This window comes from Astatotilapia calliptera, unplaced genomic scaffold, assembly GCF_900246225.1.
Source record: "Astatotilapia calliptera unplaced genomic scaffold, fAstCal1.2 U_scaffold_12, whole genome shotgun sequence".
Taxonomy (NCBI): Eukaryota; Metazoa; Chordata; class Actinopteri; order Cichliformes; family Cichlidae; genus Astatotilapia; species Astatotilapia calliptera.
Genome location: NW_020535641.1, coordinates 14,852 through 35,241, shown reverse-complemented (window position 1 = coordinate 35,241; position 20,390 = coordinate 14,852). Strand labels below are relative to the sequence as shown.

The 20,390-nt window shown below is 39.8% G+C and overlaps 1 long non-coding RNA gene across 1 annotated transcript; it reads left to right on the top strand.

Moving 5' to 3' along the window:
* The first annotated feature begins 15,038 nt into the window (after positions 1 to 15,038).
* LOC113017421 (uncharacterized) lies at positions 15,039 to 16,730 on the top strand. The gene is made up of 3 exons (XR_003271479.1): positions 15,039 to 15,122; positions 15,937 to 16,008; positions 16,136 to 16,730. It is a non-coding gene; the product is annotated as an uncharacterized LOC113017421 (long non-coding RNA).
* The last annotated feature ends 3,660 nt before the right edge of the window (positions 16,731 to 20,390 follow it).

Sequence of the window (20,390 nt, the reverse complement as noted above, 5' to 3'; positions counted from 1 at the left end):
GTTGAGTGAAAAGGGTGTCCTACTGTTAGAGAAACACTCTGACTGTTGAACAGTCAGAGTGAAAACAAAGCCAGCAATCATTCTTCGGTTTGTGAGTCGCAAAACAAAGATTGAGTTACTGAAACAGGGTAAGAAGCTAAAAGGGACTGGTGTGTATTTAAATGAACATTTAACGAAAAAGACTGCTGAAATTGGAAGACAGGCACGCAGCCTGAGAAAACAAAATAAGATACAAGCGACATGGACGAGGAACTGCAAAGTAATGATAAGACTAAATGGCAATCCCGAAGAAGCGAAAGTTGTGATGATAAGAGAACTCAAAGACTTGGAGCAATATAAATAATCAGGAATCTGCTATGGAATCTATTGGAAAAGTGACGATTGGATAATGAACAATGGGTATGGAAAGTGTTTCTGGCCTTACAGCTCAAAAACAATGGAAAAAAACAACAACAAAAACAAAAAACACATAAATGACAAGTTTGGACACAGATTATAGTTTTCCATTCAGAGATATTGAAGAGGAAGAATTTGATTATGAAAATCAGAATCAGAATACTTTATTGATCCCTGGGGGAAATTACTTTTTGTTACAGTGCTCCATTTTAAACCAACATTAAGACAAGACAGACAATACACTAACTAAGAATAGTACAATATATACATATATATACATACATACATACATACATACTTCACTCATAAATAAATAGCTGGAAAAGAAACATGTGTAGTTGTAGCAGCAAACAGTGTGTTAAGTGGATGAGTTGTACAGGGAGCCACAGGCAGGAATGATTTCCTGTGTCGTTCAGTGGTGCATCATGGGTAATCTCGGTCTCTCACTGAACGAGCTCCTGTAACTGACCAGCATGTCATGCAGTGGGTGGGAGGTGTTATCCAACATAGTCTTTATCTTGGACAGCATCCGCCTCTCCGACACCACCTTGAGGGAGTCCAGCTCCATCCCCACAACATTACTGGCCTTACAGATCAGTTTATTGAGTCTGTTGGCATCTGCGACCCTCAGCCTGCTCCCCCAGCATGCAACAGCATAGAGGATCGCACTGGCCACAACAGACTCATAGAAAATCCTCAGCATTTTCTGGCAGATGTTGAAGGACCTCAGTCGCCTCAAAAAATAGAGACGACTCTGGCCCTTCCTGTAAAGTGCTGTGGTGTTTTTAGCCCAGTCCAGTTTATTGTCAATGTGAACTCCAAGGTATTTATAGTCCTCCACAATGTCAACACTGACCCCCTGGATTGAAACAGGGGTCAAGTGTTTCCTGGTCTTCCTGAAGTCCACGATCAGTTCCTTGGTCTTTGCCACGTTGAGCTGCAGATGATTCTGCTCACACCACGTGACAAAGGAGTCGACCACAGCCCGGTACTCTGTCTCATCATCCCTGCTGATGCATCCAACCACCGCAGAGTCATCAGAAAACTTCTGGCCTGAATCCAGTGATGGTCTTCATGCCCCTCCACACCTCTCTCATGCTGTTCTGCTGGAGTTTCCACTCCAGCTTCCTCCTGTAATTGTCCTTAGCCTCTCTGATCTTGTCCTTTAGTAACACCTGGACCTTCCTCACCTCCTCTTTGTTGCCCCCTCTGAAAGCCCTCTTCTTGTTGTTGAGGAGGGCTTTGATGTCCTTAGTCACCCACGGCTTGTTATTTGGGTAACAATGAACAGTCTGAGCTGGAACAATGGAGTCGGTGCAGAAAGTTATGTAGTCTGTGATACACTCAGTAAGCCCATTGATGTCCTCGGCGTGAGGCTCACAGAGTGTTTCCCAGTCGGTCACCTCGAAACAGCCCTGTAGTTCTGCTAAGGCCTCCTCTGACCACCTCCTAACAGTCCTGGTGGTCACAGGTTCCCTCCTCACAATTGGAACATAGCGGGGGGTGAGGTGAATAAGGTTATGATCTGACCTACCAAGTGGGTGGAGGGAGGAGGAGCTGTATGCATCCTTGACGTTAGCATACAGCAAGTCTAAAGTTTTCTCTCCCCTGGTGGGACAGTCCACATATTGTTTGAATGTTGTTAGTGTATTGTCCAGTGATACATGGTTGAAGTCACCCGAGATCACAATAAAGGCACTCGGGTGCTGAGTCTGTAGCCGAGCTATGGCAGAGTGGATAGTGTCACATGCAGCTGTGGGGTTAGCAGAGGGAGGAACATAAACAGCCACCAAGATGACGTGAGAGAATTCCCTGGGTAAATAATACGGCCTGAGTCCAACAGCACACAGTTCAGTGTCCGGGCAACAAATCTTTTCTTTGACTGTTATGTTGGCAGGGTTACACCACCGGTTGTTAACTACAGCAAGCCCACCTCCTTTCCGCTTACCGCTAGCGATGCTGTCCCTGTCCGCCCGAACAGTGTGGAAGCCTTCCACGGAAGCATTCTCATCGGGAATGTCCTGGTGCAGCCATGATTCCGTGAAACACATCAGGCTACACTCTCGGTATTCCCTCTGACTCCGTACCAGTGCTGAGAGCTCGTCGATTTTAATTGCCAACGATCACACATTACCCATCACGATAGACGGCAGACACGGTTTAAACCTCCTCCTCGCTTCGAGCCTCCGCTGTCTCACAGTCTCCTTTTTTCTTCTCTTCTGTCCTTGACCTCTGCATCCCCGATGTGTTTTCCTCCAAATTTCAGCTGGTACTTCTGCGGGCCCGGCCAGCGAGCCGGCCGGCATCAGGGCGATCAGCTGATCTCTGGCGTAAACAGTCCGTGCGTGTAGGAGATGTGCCGCGGTCCCGTTCCTTGATAAAAGTAACAGTTCCACGGCCACCAGAAGAACAAAAACTCTCTCAATCCACATGATTGAGTAAGAGATAGAAAACGGAGGAAAATACAAGTCAGGAAAAAAAAGAATACGTAAGAAAAAAGAGCTAAACTAAGAGAAAAGCAGGAGCGACTGTAACAGGCTGCACGCTGGTTGGCGTATGCGCACTAATTTAAATAATAATAATAATAATAATAAAAGGACTGTCAAGGTGGTTATTTTGCCACACACCCTGAGAAAACGAACTTCAAAACGTTTAACTATGCAGAGCACAATATGCATGACCCTGAAAGTAACATCGACCCAGATACCCACTTCTACAATAACACCAATAATACTTGTGAGTACTATACAGATGACCAATTCAATATGAATATTAAAAAGGCAAATGCATTGTCGGTCATACATTTCAATAGTAGAAGCCTGTATAAAAATTTTTCTAAAATTAGAGAATGTTTAAGTAAGTTAAAAAAGTTTAATATAATTGCAATATCAGAAACATGGCTCGATAATGAGAAAGTTAGTGAAATGGGACTGGAAGGCACTAGGGGGACGTAAGGAAGATGGCAGCATAAGCCTGCAGCTCCCGGTCAAAACTCGAAAGAGAACCAGAATTCGAATATTTCCACCGCTAAACCGTGTAATAAATGCCATGGAAGGTGGAAGAAGGTCAAAAAGACAAGGAAACATTAAGGATTTTGTGAAACAAGTGGAGCTGGCAAGAGGAGGCAACGCAGACATGTCCGAGAACAGCGTGCAAGGCGAGCAGATGGAAGGAGATGTAGCTAGCCACCCTCACGCAGACTTCCAGGACATCATTAAGGAAATTCACTCACTTAAAGCAGAGTTTAAAACCGAGTTTGCCACGTTTAAGAAAGACATCACACAAGAAATGAAGGACGAATTCGACAGCTTCAAGAAAGACATTAATATAAAGCTGGCAGAAACTGCGAATGAGCTAGCTAGCCATGAGACCAGACTCGAAGAAGCTGAGAAAAGACTGGAAGAGATGGAAAGGTGGAATTTGGCCGCAAAAGACGCTCTAATCCAGTCGCTTCAGCAACAACGGAATATTCAGATGAAACTGGCTGACTTGGAAGGCCGTAGCCGACGGAACAACATTTGCATTTTTGGCCTAAAAGAGGGCTCTGAAGGAAACTCTGTGCTGCAGTGTGTGGAGGACTTGTTGAGAGCTGAGCTTTCGCTCCCGCCGGATTCTGCTCTAAATATTCAGCGGGCCCACAGAGCTCTGGTGCCAAAACCCGGACCAGAAAAACCTCCGTGATCGGTGGTGGTTAATTTTCTTCAGTTCTCAACCAAGGAGATGGTGCTGAAGGCAGCGTGGAAGAAAAAAGTTGTACATCAGGATAAGCAGCTTTTCTTTGATCATGACTACGCTGCCGACGTGGTTCAAAAGACGAAGGAATACGCTGGAATTAAGAAAGCCTTAAAAGAGAGAGGAATTCGCTTCCAGACGCCTCTGACCAGAATCAGGATCCACTGGGAGAGCGGCGCCAGGACATATGACAGCGGCCGGGTGGCGGCGGAGGAGCTAAGGAGGAGAGGAATACAGGCGGAGGTGCCGCAGCGGAGCGGGGAAAGCACGATGCTGGAGGAGCGACTGCAAAATGCATTGGGATGGCAGCGATCTAACACCGAGAACTTATAAGTGAGGATACAAACATTTGAATCCGGTGGAAATGATTGAACAGTAGAACTCAGAAACTAAAGGTTCATTACTCTGTTACTTTTCAAGGCAAGGTAGACCGGAAAGTGGTAGGTTTTCTTTTCTTTTTTTTAAGGAACCTATGTTGGATCTCACGAGGGCCCCTAATCTGAAAGGGATATACCCCACGAACCACAGGGACGCTGTGGGTAAGAAATACGTATTTTCAGTTTCTCTTAAGTTTCTTGTTATCTTGTTCCAAGTTCTTAGAGTTAGTGTGGGAGGCTATGATAGTGATAAGCCAAAAATAAAGCAAAACTTAACAGTGAAAAGATGAGGAATATAACGCTGGTGTCAATGAATGTCAATGGGATGAATAACCCAATTAAAAGAAGTAAAGTGATACTTAAAATGAGAAAGCTTAATGCCAATGTAATATATCTACAGGAAACACATCTGTCGCAGGAAGAGCATGATAAATTGAAGAAATTTGGGTACAGAAATTCTTACTATAGTACTTGCAAGAAAAGTCGTAAAAGGGGGGTAGCAATACTTATTAAAAATTCAGTTAATTTTGAATGTTCTAAAGAAATTCGGGACAGTGAGGGGAGATACATTATTGTAAGAGGTAAACTAGAAGGGGAGGCGGTGACACTAATCAATCTCTATATTCCCCCTGAGAGCAACCAACAAAATGTGAAGACTCTACTTACTACAGTCATGTCAGAATCTGAAGGGACTGTGCTGTGTGCAGGAGACTTTAATGTGGTATTCGACCATAGAATTGATACAACAACCACAAATAGAAGCAAAAACAGCCTGGCGAGAATGGTTAATACATTTATGAAGGAGCATGGACTGGTAGATGTATGGAGGGAACACCACCCACTGGATAAGGAGTATACACACTACTCAAAGACTCATAACACTTACTCAAGAATTGACTATGTCTTAATGAACAGATGGGATCTACACAGAGTAACTGAATGCACAATTGGAGTGGCAGATATTTCTGATCATTGTGCCATTCATTTAAAGCTAAATCTAAATAGTAGGCGTAGAAATACCTGTTGGAGGTTAAATCTGAGCTGTCTGAATAAAAAAGAAACGAAAGACCAAATCAAGAAAGATATAAAGCAATACATAGAGGAAAATTCCACTGAAGAAATTAGCCCAACTGTGTTTTGGGATGCATTCAAAGCTGTACTCAGAGGGAAGCTTATTGCTATAACTTCAAAACAACACCAAATGAGGAAGGCCCTGTACCTAAGCCGGGTGGAGGAATTGAAAAACACAGAAATATTATACCGAACAACTCAGAATGTTCAGCTCCAAGACAGAATTAAAACACTAAAAAAGGAAATTGACAATATATTGACTGAAGAAGTGGAAAAAACACTTAGATTTTTGAAACAGGATTATTATGAGAATGGCCCAAAGGAAGCTAGACTGATAGCACGGCGTCTTAGACAGCAGCAAGCTGTTAATACGATTCACAAGATTAGAGACCCATCTACAAATAACTTGCAGTATAGCCAGGAAGCAATAGAAGAAACATTTAAGAAATATTACGAAAACTTGTATAAACAACCATGTTCCTCAAATAAAGATGAGAAAACTGCTTTTCTTAACTCCTTAGACTTACCACGTATTGGTACGCAGCAAAACAGCAAACTGACTGCCCCCATCGGTCATGAAGAAATATCTAGAGCAATTTCAAGACTTAAAGCTAATAAATCACCGGGGGCCGATGGGTTCCCCTCAGAGTGGTACAAGAACTTTAAAGAGGAGTTGATACCAATGCTTCAATCATCATTCAATCATACCCTTGCGGAGGGTGTAACCCCTCCCTCATGGAGAGAGGTGATTATCTCAGTAATCCCTAAAGAGGGAAAAGACACCGAATATTGTAACAACTACAGACCCATATCGGTTCTTAATGTGGACTACAAAATATACACATCTATAATCGCTAAGCGATATGGAGCAATTATGACAGACTTAATTAATGAAGACCAAACTGGCTTTATCTCAGGACGTAGAACTCAAGATAGTATAAGAAGGACCCTCCAGATAGTTAACTCGATACAAACAAAAAAGGGCAGTGCGGCCCTAGTAAGCCTGGATGCAGAGAAGGCTTTCGACAGTGTAGATTGGAACTTCCTATATGCCGTGCTTGAAAGGTTTGGTTTTAATGACGGTGCTGTGATGTGTATCAAATCTATTTACCAATCTCCTACAGCTTGAATTAGAATCAATGGCAGCTTAACGGAGCAAATCTCTCTCGAGAGGGGTACCCGTCAGGGTTGTTGCCTCTCACCTCTTCTCTTCACTCTATATATTGAACCCCTGACACAGGCCATCCGAAATGGGACTGGAAGGATACGAATTATTTACAATGAACAGGGTGAATAAAAAAGGAGGCGGTGTTGCTTTATATGTAGATAAAGTTTTGAAATGTAGTCTGATTGAATGTATGTCAAGCACCATAGATAACATATTGGAATGTGTCACTATTGAAATCGATGTTGAAAAAGCTAACAATATAATTATAAGTTGCATCTATAGGACACCAGGTTCATGCCTTGAGATATTCAATGAAAAACTTGCTGCTATGTTTAGCAACCTAAATGATAAAAAAGTGCAAATAATTTGTGGTGATTTTAATATAGATTTGCTAAACCCAAATGGACATCAGAAAACAACAGATTTCATAAATACAATGTATAGTAACTCCCTTTTCCCTGTAATTATAAAACCAAGTAGAATAACAATTGATGCAGCTACATTGATAGATAATATATTCACAAATAAAATTGACCATGAAATAGTAGGTGGACTTCTTATAACTGATATAAGCGATCATCTTCCTGTTTTTGCAATTTTTCAAAATTATTTTGGGATTAAAACTAAACAAAAGAATCAAATATTTGATATGATACGACATAGAACAACAAGAGCCATTGCTGCCCTCCAGGTGGACTTAAAGGAACACAATTGGAATGAGGTTTTTGCAAATGAAGATTCAAATAGTGCATATAATGCATTCTTATCAACTGTAATTTCACTATATGAAAAACATTGTCCTTTAATGAAAATCACTAGAAAGCATCACAGATCAAATAAGCCATGGATCATAAAGGGGATAGAAGATGCATGTAAAAAGAAAAATAATCTATATAAGAGATTCATAAAACAGAGGACAAAAGATGCTGAAATAAAGTACAAGTTATAGAAAAATAGATTAGTAAATATTATAAGAACAAGTAAGAAAGAATATTACCACAAATTATTGGAGCAAAGTAGAAGTAACACACAAGAAACATGGAGGATATTAAACAGTATAATCAAAAAGGGCTCAAAAAATAAGAATTATCCAGATTATTTTAAAAAAGATAAAGATATTGTGCTTGATAAAACTAAAGACATTGCAAATGAATTTAACGATTTCTTTGTAAATGTTGGCTTTAATTTAGCAAAAGAAATTCCAGAGTCAAGAAATAATAACGACCTAAATAAACATATTACTCAGAATGTGTCCTCCATGTTTATTGGTGCTGTAACTCATAGAGAAATAATTAACATTGTGAAGACATTTAAAAATAAAAAGTCCACTGACTGTTTTGGTATTGACATGATATTAGTTAAAAGTATTATAGAATATATAGTGCAACCTTTCGCATACATTTGTAATCTGTCCTTTCAAACTGGTGTGTTTCCCTCACAAATGAAAATAGCAAAAGTTATTCCAATCCATAAAAACGGAGAGAGATGTCAGTTTACCAATTATAGGCCAATATCACTACTCCCACAGTTCTCAAAAATTTTAGAAAAGTTATTTGTTAATAGACTTGATAAATATATTGAGAAGCATAATCTCCTAAATGATAACCAACATGGCTTTAGAGTGAAAAGGTCCACTTCAATGGCAGTGATGGAACTTGTTGAAGGGATATCTAATGCAATAGATAATAAGGAATATACTGTTGGTGTTTTTATAGACTTAAAAAAGGCGTTTGATACAATTGATCTATATTAATGAATAAACTAGAGAGATGTGGCATAAGAGGGATAGCATACAAGTGGATGAAAAGTTACCTGGATGACAGATATCAATATGTCGAATTCAATAATGTAAAATCTAAGCAGTTGAAGGTAACTTGTGGTGTTCCTCAGGGCTCTGTGCTGGGCCCTAAATTATTTATATTATATATAAATGACATATGTAGTGTTTCCAAACTGTTAAAATGTGTATTGTTTGCTGATGACACCACTCTGTACTGCTCAGGTAAAAACTTAGAACAGCTTCTGACTACAGCGGAAAAGGAGTTAAATATATTAAAAAACTGGTTTGATGTAAATAAGTTATCATTAAATATAAAGAAAACAAAATTGATTATTTTTGGCACTAGACCAATGAAAAATGTATCTAAAATCAGGGTTAATGGAATTGAAATTGAAAGAGTGTACGAAAATAAATTTCTTGGAGTGATAATTGATGATAAGCTGAGTTGGAAGTCTCATATAAACCATGTGAAAACAAAAATGTCAAAAACCATTGCTATTCTCTATAAAACAAAGCATGTCCTGAACAAAAAAACATTATACACACTTTATTGTTCTCTGTTGCTTCCATATATGACTTACTGTCTGGAGATATGGGCTAATGCATATAAAACGAACACTCTTCATATTTTCAAGTTACAAAAAAGAGCTATAAGAATTATAAACCAATCAAACTATATAGAACCAACTAACATTTTGTTTATTAATCTGAATACCCTGAAATGTTATGATTTAGTTGAACATAAAATGGCACAGATAATGTATAAAGCACAAAATAACTTGCTTTGCCCCAGTACTCAGAAGCTGTTCAAAGTCAGAGAGAGTCAATATGACTTAAGGGGAACAGATTTCTTTAAGAAAAACAAGATGAGGACAAATATAAAGCAGAGATGTGTTTCTGTTAGAGGAGTTAACCTGTGGAATAGTTATGACAGTGATTTAAAAAGCTGTGGTTCATTTTCCTTGTTTAAAAATATGTTTAAAAATAGAGTATTAGAAAAATATATAAATCAAGAATGAAAAGAGCAAAAAAAACCAACCCCCCCCCCCAAAAAAAAACCAAACAAAAAAACAAAAACAAAAAAAAAACCCCTCTTGATTCTTTTGCTTTGATGTAGTTACTTATCTAAGGTGGAAAGTTTTTTTTTCTTGTTTGTTTGTTTTTGCTTTGTTTTATTATTTGCTTCGAGCCCTGTGTACAGGAGCTGCATACAAAAAGATCTTTTGTTAAAAGGGTTGGCGTAATAAGCAAATGCTTCAGCCAATACCTTTTGATTAGCCTTGTCTCGTGCTTTCTTGCTTTGTGGTAGATCTTTGTTTTGTATTCACTGAGATATTTGAATGCTAATCAATAAATCAATAAATCAGATAGTTCAGTCTGTACATGTCTGTCTCTTTCACTCAGAAGCACGTTTTCAGATTCTTGGATTCAATCAGTTGATGTTTGAAACTGTTCTAAGACATGAACAGAACGAGATAGGGAGTAGATTGTTTTATTTTATTTTATTGATGTATCTTAGATATACAGGGTGGGCCATTTATATGGATACACCGTAATAACATGGGAATGGTTGGTGATATTAAAGTCCTGTTTGTGGCATTTTAGTATATGTGAGGGGGCAAATTCCTCAAGATGGGTGGTGACCATGGTGGCCATTTAGAAGTCGGCCATCTTGGATACAACTTTTGTTTTTTTCAATAGGAAGAGGGCCATGTGACACATCACACTTATTGGTAATGTCACAAGAAAAACAATGGTGTGCTTGGTTTTCAAGAGTAATGAGCGCAGATTAATAGAACTACGAAAGTGTTACTGACGGGAATCTACAGCGTCTTGAGCTGAATTAAAACATCAGAAGTCAATTGTTACTTATAATATGTATGTAATTTTGTAATTTTAACATGTTGTCGCCTCTTGGCCAGGACTCCCTCGAAAAAGAGGTTTTTAATCTCAATGGGACTTTTCCTGGTTGAATAAAGGTTAATAATAATTCATCATGTCGAATGACCAGCGGATAAACTCTCAGGTTGGTAATAAATGTATTACATGTATAAGAACAAGCGTCATGTTAACAAATGATAGCCGTAAGGTAACTTTTATGCTTATTGTAGCTGTTAGCTAAAAACGCTAATTTAGCCTAGTTTGCCCTGGATTCAGCTTTGACAAACAAATACGATCGACTGTTTCTAGTAGAATTCCAAAGTTGTCAACTTGTACCCTGTCAGAGCCCTGTATGCTTGCAGAGACCCCTACAGTAGGGAAACATGCAAAACGGTGTCCAAACCTTTGTATTTTAGCTTTATTTATGTCTTACACAGCATCCCAACTCTTTAGCTAATTTAATAACTTTAGCTAAAGTGAATAGTTAGTCCAATTCATTAGTGCAGCATTACTGGATCACCTCTGTTTGAAGTGATATAATATGATATACAACTATCACTGAAACAGCAAACTTTGTAAATAAGCAAACAACACTTCTCATTCTCTAAACGTTTGGCCACAGCTGTAGATTACAGTGTCAGTGCTTATTCACTCTTGACAATAATTACATTTCAAAATTTACTTTGTGCAATATTTTTATTTTTTTTAATCTAAATAACTGGTTTGTCTTTGAAAAGGTTAAGAGCCTGAAGCCGGTGACAGTCCAGTTCTACTCTAAGTGCATCCTTACGGTGGCTCACAGGACAAGGCCACATCCCTGTCCTGTCAAAAGAGAAGAGAAACTTCAGAGTCTTCATGCAGTTTACCCACACCTGTCATATTCCGTATGACAGGGGTCTCAAACTCCACTCCTCAAGGGCCAGTGTCATGCAACTTTTCCATGTGTCCCTGGTGCAACACACCTGAATACAATTAGTAGGTCATTAGCAAGAGTATAGAACTTGACTGCATGCTGAGGTGGCAACCTCTAACCCTACTCAAGTAAATTTAACTAAATGTATGTATTTGGAAACATATACTTCTAAAAATACTTTTATTGCACCATGTTCATTCACTCATGAGCTGCTGTAACATGAATCAAATGGCTGAATTTCCAACTCAGCATGCAGTCAAGTTCTATAGTCTTGCTAATGACCTACTAGGTGTGTTACGCGTCGGGAGTGAGAACGGGTTGTGCAACAGGGACACATGGAAAAGTTGCAGGACGGCGGCCCTTGAGGACTGGAGTTTGAGACCCTGCCGTATGGTGTTCATGCTGTTTTCTACCCCACAGTAACAGCATGTCTGACTGCCAGTTCAGCATGTGCAAAAATATATGATGAGTTTAAGCATGTGATGACTAAGGCCTTCCATTATGGTGTTTGTCATCACATGTCACAGACATCTGGATGATCATTTAGAATAAACTAAAAACTTGTTACTTCATCTTTTATCTTTATTATTATTGTTCTTATTTTACACTTTTCATTGTTAGGCATTAGGTTTATTTATAGTAGTCCTTTCCAACTTTTTTCCCTCTTCCATGTTACTGTGTCAGCTTGTCAGCATCTATTTGGGTTTGGAAGTGGAACAGAAAGTAAAGAAATCCAAAGTGCCATTAAAGCACTTTGCAAAATAACACATTCTTATAATTTCACCCTCAGATGAGCCAAGCTACGACTGTCAGGGAAGGTGATGTAGGTACAGAGCATATGAGAGAGGTTAAGTTAATGTCTCTTGTCTAGATGAAGGCACAAGAGGGATCAATGGCAAGGCGTAGAGATTCAGTATCTTCAGTCTTCAGTGGACACTCCATTTCTGGCACAAAACACCTGTAAAAGATGGTCGATTTAGGAGGTGACCCGACAACTTCAGCCTGTCAAACATATTAATGGAGCAGTATGCTTTAAAAAAAAATTAATTAAGAATGCACTCAGTACCCTAAGAATTATTATGGTATTAAACACAGTGATAGTTGTATATCACATTATATCACTTCAAACAGAGGTGATCCAGTAATGCTGCACTAATGAATTAGACTAACTATTCACTTTAGCTAAAGTTATTAAGTTAGCTAAAGAGTTGGGATGCTGTGTAAGACATAAAGCTAAAACACAAAGGTTTGGGCAGTTTTGCATGTTTCCCTACTGTAGGGGTCTCTGCAAGCATACAGAGGGGGTACTCTGAGAGGGTCCAAGATGACAACTTTGGAATTCTACAAGAAACAGTCGATCATATTTGTTGTCAAAGCTGAATTCAGGGCAAACTACGCTAAATTAGCGTTTTTAGCTAACAGCTACAATAAGCATAAAAGTTACCTTACGGCTATCATTTGTTAACATGACGCTTGTTCTTATACATGTAATACATTTATTACCAACCTGAGAGTTTATCCGCTGGTCATTCGACATGACGAATGACTTCTGAAGTCTTAATTCAGCTCAAGACGCTGTAGATTCCCGTCAGTAACACTTTGGGTCCGCTAGTAAAACGTAGTTCTATTAATCTGCGCTTGAACCGGAACCGGATGTAAGTTCCAAAAAACTGAATTTTGGAACTGAAATTGAATGGTGAGAAGTGAAACTGAAATTATTCGAGAGCTGAATTTTTAAAGGATAAAATGCAGTTTCAAAGCAAATCAATTCATTTTCAAAATATAAATTCAATTTCAATTTAGACTAATTCAAATTCAGTTTTCAAAAGCATTTATTCAAGTTACAATTCAGATTCAATCTGAGCAATTCAAATTCAAATTGAACTTATTCAAATTCAGTTTCTGATGGCACAGATTTCTGCCCATATGTAGTGGAGTACAGTTACTTCTTTACAAATCTACTCAAGTAAAAGTGTAAACTATAGTGCAGTAAAACTACTCTTATAAGTACTTTCCCCCCCAAAAGTTAATCAATTAAATGTAAATTGGTAAATGTTACTGAGAACTACCCACCTCTAAGGATGAATAAATACACTTGTAAGTAAAAAAAATAACTACAAATGTTCCTAAAATGAGGAAATGATCACAGGAATGTAAAAAAATTACTTAAACATCATCAACGACATTATTTATAAAATAATGTAATTTGCACACTTCCGTGTCCATGCACCTATGTAAAACATAAGTCCATTTAATCTGTTTAAAAATAAGATTTGCATACATTACCCTTTAAAACTGACACTGTGACCTCATCCAGTCTGTCATGGTCCTGGGTCGGTGACCCAGCGCTTTTAGTTCGTTATCTTTTTCTTGATGATGATTGTTTAAGTTCTATGTGTTATATTCGGTCTCCTTCTGAGTCTGCGTCTGTGTCTGTCTGTCTATGGTGTCACCCCATCTGTTTGTGAATCTGTCGGTTTAGTTCAATGTCTTGTCTGGTTCTATGTGTCTGAGTTTCCTGTTTTATTGTGAAGGTCTCTGTCTGATGTGAGTGTGTTCAGTTTACGTTTCCCCTGTCCCGTCAGCTCAGATTCCTCCCAGCTGTGTTGCCCTCCTGTCTCTCATCCCCTGATTACTGGTGTGTGTATTTAAGCCCTGTGTGTTCTCCTGCCTGTTGCCGGTTCGTCTGTGTAACGCCGTGTCAGTCTGTTACCCTGTGTTCCACGGTGTCCTGTTCCTCGTCTGCGTCTCTCTGCTTCTCATCCCGTTGTCATATGCTCCCAGGTCTGTTATTTTTAGTTCTCCCAGTTTAGATGTCTTTAGTTATTTGTTATGCCCCACTGTTTGTTTGCCACTACACCTCTGTAAATAAAACCACCGGTATCTCATCCACTGCCTGCATCTTGGGTCCTTCTTCCAATTCCACACGGCTCGCCTCGGCAGCTGTGACACAGTCCTTCCATGCTGTTAGCCTACTTAGCACACTAGTTAGCTTTTTTGGCGTTAGCTTGCCTCGTCCAGTCACTGTTCGGCTGCAACGTTACACAATATAAACCAAAACATTTAGAACTTTCGAAAGGAGTGTAATATGTACAAAAAATGAGCACTGTATAATACATTTTAACTTACTTCCAATGAAACGCGAATGCAAAGAACTCTGGGACAGTAGTGGCAGGCACGTGTCTACATGAACTTAAGATGTCCACCAGATCATTCACGACAGCCAGAAACAAAGTTCGTCTTCAATTTGCCTGACATTTCTTTGGCCCAAAAATCCTAAAAGGATGATTGATTGGTTTTTAAACCAAACAACTGTCTTTGTGCATTGCAAAATAACGTTAAATATTATAGGTTAATAAAAAATTTTTTTTACTTTATCCCCCACATTTACACAATTTAGCAGGCGCGTTTAACCATGGTAACGAGTTATTTTACGGCACAACTGCAGCCCGCGCTACCGAATGAAACATACTAGCTTCCAACATGATTTGACCTTGCTTTATATGCTACGTGTTTGTAGCATTGAGTCTGAGACAACTTTTGAGTCACATTAATACCATGCACAGCCGCAGCCCTGACTTTCGCGTGGTGTGTGGAATTAATGGCTGTCCGAGTGAGTACAGAGTGTATAACTCCTTCTACTATCACGTAAAGCGGACACACGCGCGTCACCTTCTCGGAGTGGAGGAGGATGGATCAACCTGCCACGGTTTACCTGGAGCAGGTGAAAGGACGGCCCCAATCAACCAAACTAACGCCAGTTCTTCAGTAACTGACGAGGGCTCAAGCATCCCCGCACTAATGGTAAGTTATTTTAGCAAAAGCCAGAGAAACGAGCTGCAGAAGCTGTAACATAATGTTAGCATTTACTCCGGCTGATCCAAGTACGTCCATTAAATATGTTGTTTTTGACAGACTCATGTTGTACTTTTATTTTAACAGTGATGAGTGTCGAACTAGTTGTTTCGCTAAATTAAGTAACTCACCTGAAACGTAAATGAGAGCTGTGTCAGACTGTTTTTTTTTCAGTCATCCGTTTGCTCCAGTGAATGCATCCAAACTTTGCAGAAAGTCCTATTAGTTTAAAAAAAGTTGATATACAGTGGGGCAAAAAAGTATTTAGTCAGCCACCGATTGTGCAAGTTCCCCCACCTAAAATGATGACAGAGGTCAGTAATTTGCACCAGAGGTACACTTCAACTGTGAGAGACAGAATGTGAAAAAAAATCCATGAATCCACATGGTAGGATTTGTAATTTGGACGTTTTGGAGCAGGTAAGCGGACGTTTTTGTCTTTCTGAAATGTTCTTTTGTTAGTTTGTCCACATGATGAGCAGGCTGCTCCATAACTGAACATTCATACAAAGAGCAGCTGGTTGTTATTAGGATTTTATTCAGGTTTAAATCAGACAAATAAACGACGTCTATGATGCAGGAACGTTCTTCTTCTGTCAGTTTGAGGACACAGGTGTGCAAAGAGTGTTTGTTTCCCAGCAACGAAATAATCTTTAACTGAACTCTGATCATTTTTACTGCAAGCTTTTCAAAATACCGAAGACAAGAGTCTGTATTTATGTACCTGAGATCTGACCCACATGCTGTCGATTATTGACCACAGGAAGCACCTGAAGGACAACGTTACAGACAGTCAAACTTCCTGTGAGGAGATGGACAGAAACGAGGAACTGCAGTAAGTCTGGAAGCAAGGAGTGAAATGAAATGAGAAGATTTTCTCTGTGCTTTGTTTCAGGATCCATCTGTGGACAGGTTAAATATTTGCTGTGCTTAAAATGTTTGTTCTATATTTCCTGTTTCAGCAAATTGTTTCAGAGGTTATCTACACACTGCAGAGCAGACAGACTGAGCAGCTGTGATGAAAGGCAAAGACTGACAAAGCTGGCAATGAGAAGCTGCACAGATGAAGTCGTCCTGCAGTGGCTGAGAAAAAACTCAGTCTGACGCCTTCAGCAAACTCACAGACGTGTTTGACTTCCTGAAGAAACACATTGATGAGGAGGAGAAGAAGAACCACAGCGATGATGTTCACATCACCTTTGTGGCTCATAGTTCAATCAGAGACTTCATGATCCCAGCCAGCTGCTACCTGCCTCTGCCCACCATCACTGACGTGCTCCTGTATTCTCCCTGGAACTGCGTCACTTCTGGTTTAGCGTACGGTGTCGCTACAGGAAAACTGAGGCCTCAGCACAGAGTTTTTCCTGTGACGATAAAGAAAGCTGTACAGTTTCTGATGACAAACACCGACCTGTGAACCTGCCAGATCACTGGAACTCACTGAAGAAAGCTGGAGCACAGATGGTCCCAAACATCACGCTTAGCCCTCTTGGAGATGATGATGGAGTGTGGAAAAGCTTTGAGTCTCTCTCAGCTGAACACGGCCCACCAGGAAGGAACCGCATCGTCATCCCGTTCATCCTCCCAGGACGGGATTATGAAAGCGTCCCGTTCTCTGTGGTGACCTTGGCTCTGTCCCTGGTGCTCCTCTCCTCCAGGTTTAAAGCCACTCTTCACTTCGATGGTTGTCTCAGAGATCACTCTACTGGACAGAAATTTGACAGGAAGTATCTTCAGGAGCAGTACGCCTGCGCCATCGACAACAGCAGGATGAAATGTTCAGCTGAAGCTTTCAGATGATGATAAATGCTGCCTGTGTTAGACATGTTTGTGGACATTTTAGTGTAAAGATGAAGATGATAAAAGTAGTTTTTCTATATTTGAGGCTCAGATTCATGATAAAGGGACTTGAATCATCATTTAGAAATGTTCCAGGTCATAATCTGATCATAATCTGCTAACATCTGTGGAGGTTATTAATATAAACACTCTTCTCTGCTCGCGTGATACTGATGTCAGGCCTTCAACCAGCACACACACAGATCATTGACATGAAGTGTATAGATTATTTATGTACGTTATGTATTATGTAATATTTTGATCTTTTATTGCTTCATGTTGGGCTTTTAGATCCGTACTAGAACAATAAGTCATGAGCCACAGATTTCTAACTCAGACTCTGTCACGTTCCAAACAAAGAAGTGACACAAGTCTACAAGTTGTACATCTATGTTTTCATGCCTACAGACTCGGTAATTGTTTCTGATCTTTTGTTATTGTAAAGCATTAAAATGTGAAGATGATGTCGTCTAAGTGAAGAAGAACAGGATGAAAACCTGAAGCTGCTCATTAAAAACAATGTTGTATATATGAAATTTATGGGGGACCACAAGAACCACGCGCATCGAAATAAAGAAATCTGTGCTTAAATCATGAATTGCAGAATAAATTTGTAAATTCATTTTTGAATTCCATGTTAAAAAATGATTTTTAAAATGGCGATTCCACTCCTGATTTCAATCCCTTCCCTGTTGATCACAGATTAGCTCAGGGATTAACATTTGGATTGCAGCTGGATTTGAAACTTTATTTTAAAAATCCTGCTGCGATGCAAATTAGCCACACTTGGCATGTAAAGAGCTCTCTGACTGGTTGCACAGACACAGGCCGGCTGCCTGGATTTCTCCTCACTTCTTGTTTGTGCTGACAGCTTTGCCCTGCTTAGAAGTGTGTGTGTACAAAGGCCGCTCAGCCTCAGGATTTACACTCGGCTCAACACGTATGTGAAGAACAAAGAGACCCTGCAGCGAAACTGAACCTCTGGCTGTGTGCTTGTTTATTATTTCAGTATAGATGATGGAATATGACCAGTCTGGTGTCAGCCTGCTCCTCTGGCAGCGCCTCTCTGTGCTGCCCCCTGCTGGCTCTGATCATTACTGACTGAGTCCTTGCTGCCACTTTATTAGGTACAGCTTGCTAACACAGGCTCAGACCTGCTTTGCCTTCAGAGCTGCTTTAAATCTTCATGGCTCAGATTCAGCAAGGTGCTGAATCAAGGACTCCAGTCACCCCAGCCATAAACTGTTCAGACTGCTTCCATCAGGAAGGAGGTTCTGCAGCATCCGGTCCTGAACCAGCAGACTGAGAGACAGCTTCTTCCATCAGGCCATCAGACTGCTGAACACGTCATAGACACCTCAGCTTCACTACTGGAACTTCAACATTATGCACTACACACTGTACAGTAACGCCACTGTTTTGCACATGTCTCACTCTGTATATTTTATTTTATTTATTTTAAATATTCTACTTATTGTTTACTCTATTTAATTTGTAAATATGTGTACACACACACACACACACACACACACATGTAGAAAAACATTTAGTATACACATCCAGAAATGCATATACTATTATATATTGTACATATATTTATTAGTTTCAGATGTAGCCATTCTTGTATTTTGCTTGTTTACATTCTTGTATTTTGCACAACTCTGTTGCTTGTGAAGCTCGCACACAAGAATTTCACTCACATGTGCTGTACCAATGTACCTGCACATGTGATGTGACAATAAAAGTGATTTGATTTGATTTGATTTGCTGGAAACATCCCTCAGAGTCATGTGATCAGTGATGTCAGCTTCAGCACTGACAGATAGAAAAGTGCATCCACATAAACAGGATATATAATAGAAATCAGATGCTGATTTTCAGCTTTTCAGACCTTTGTCTGGTGCTAATCCAGCTGTGTGTGTTTGTGATGACAGTAAATAAATGTCAGACTTACAGCTCCTGCTTTACTACACTAAAGTGATCAGATGAGTTCAGCACTTTGACATGGATGGAAGTGAAAGAAGGAAATGACAAATGTAGCACAGCAGCAGAGTTTAACACGTCTGAGCATCATTTCAGAATCAGCATCAGAATCGTGTTTATTGGCCAAGTATATGTGCAGACAAATACAAGGAATTTGGTTCCGGTAGATGGAGGCTCTCAAGCACAGCAATGTAAATCACACACACACACAAACACACACATACTAGAGGTGCAACGACACACAACATTCACGGTTCGGTTCGGTTCGATACTTTGGTGTCACGGTTCGATATTTTTTCGATACAAAAAAATGTTCATGCTTTTTTAATTTGTCATTTATTAAAATTATAAATTTATATTTTAACTCAAAAGTACAGTTTTTAAATTTAACCCTAACCCTTGTGCGTGTTTTTTATTTTGACAGCGAATGCGCACCTGCTGACCACTTATGTGCAGCCCTGGTTATTTAGCTCGTCATATTGCAGCCACAGAAATTATTTTGTCCATGAAACCATAAAGCTGCACTTTCTTTTTGCCTTATAGTCTGATTTGTCATAACTTCTCCGTTTTGTGGTAAGCTTTTCTTTGGCTGTCACTTCTTCACCCTGACCTGTCTTATTTGGCTCAGCAGAACTAAAATATATTTCCTGCTGCTTTTACACACACACTCACATAAGCTCAGCGATTCTCTGCGCAATCAACCTCTCACATGTTTAAGCTGCGGGAGATTTCACTTGTCATGTTTGCATAGTAAGCAAAACGATTAATAAGACGATGTCAGAGGAATTGGTGCACAAATTATCGTCACTCACCAATCAGTGGTGTCGCTCTCTATACACAGTTCGCGCGATTGCAAAGTGAAAGCAAAAAAACAAGCGCAAATTCAAACACGATTTCAATATGTCACATATTGACAGTGGCTCACCGATGCCAATGACATAATTACCCAGCTACATTTCTGAAAGAATGCAAAAGCATTGACATATATTTTTCCTTCCTACAATAGCCCGACGGGCAGGGAAGAGATAGATTTTGGTAGCCTGACTGGCAAAATCGCTAGCTCCGGGACGTCGGGCTAGCGATATTGCAAGCCCTGTATCTGATTGAGGAATTACTCATCTTTGGAAAAGAGAGTTTATTACAGAGAAATGTCTCTTTCCAAAATAAAAGCTATACTATCCGCTTCTTCTGGGCTATATTCTCAGCAGCATAAGGAGAATCATGTGCTAACAGCTGTCTAAATGACTCGGCTAAAGTTAGTAGCATGCTTGTTGTTTTTGTCTTTGCACTAGGATGATGTCGGCGTAAATGCGCAGTCATATTCGTTGTGTTCCCACTAGTGCTTTCAGGTTAATCTCGTTGAAATGACCTTAACGCCACAACACGGCAAATCTC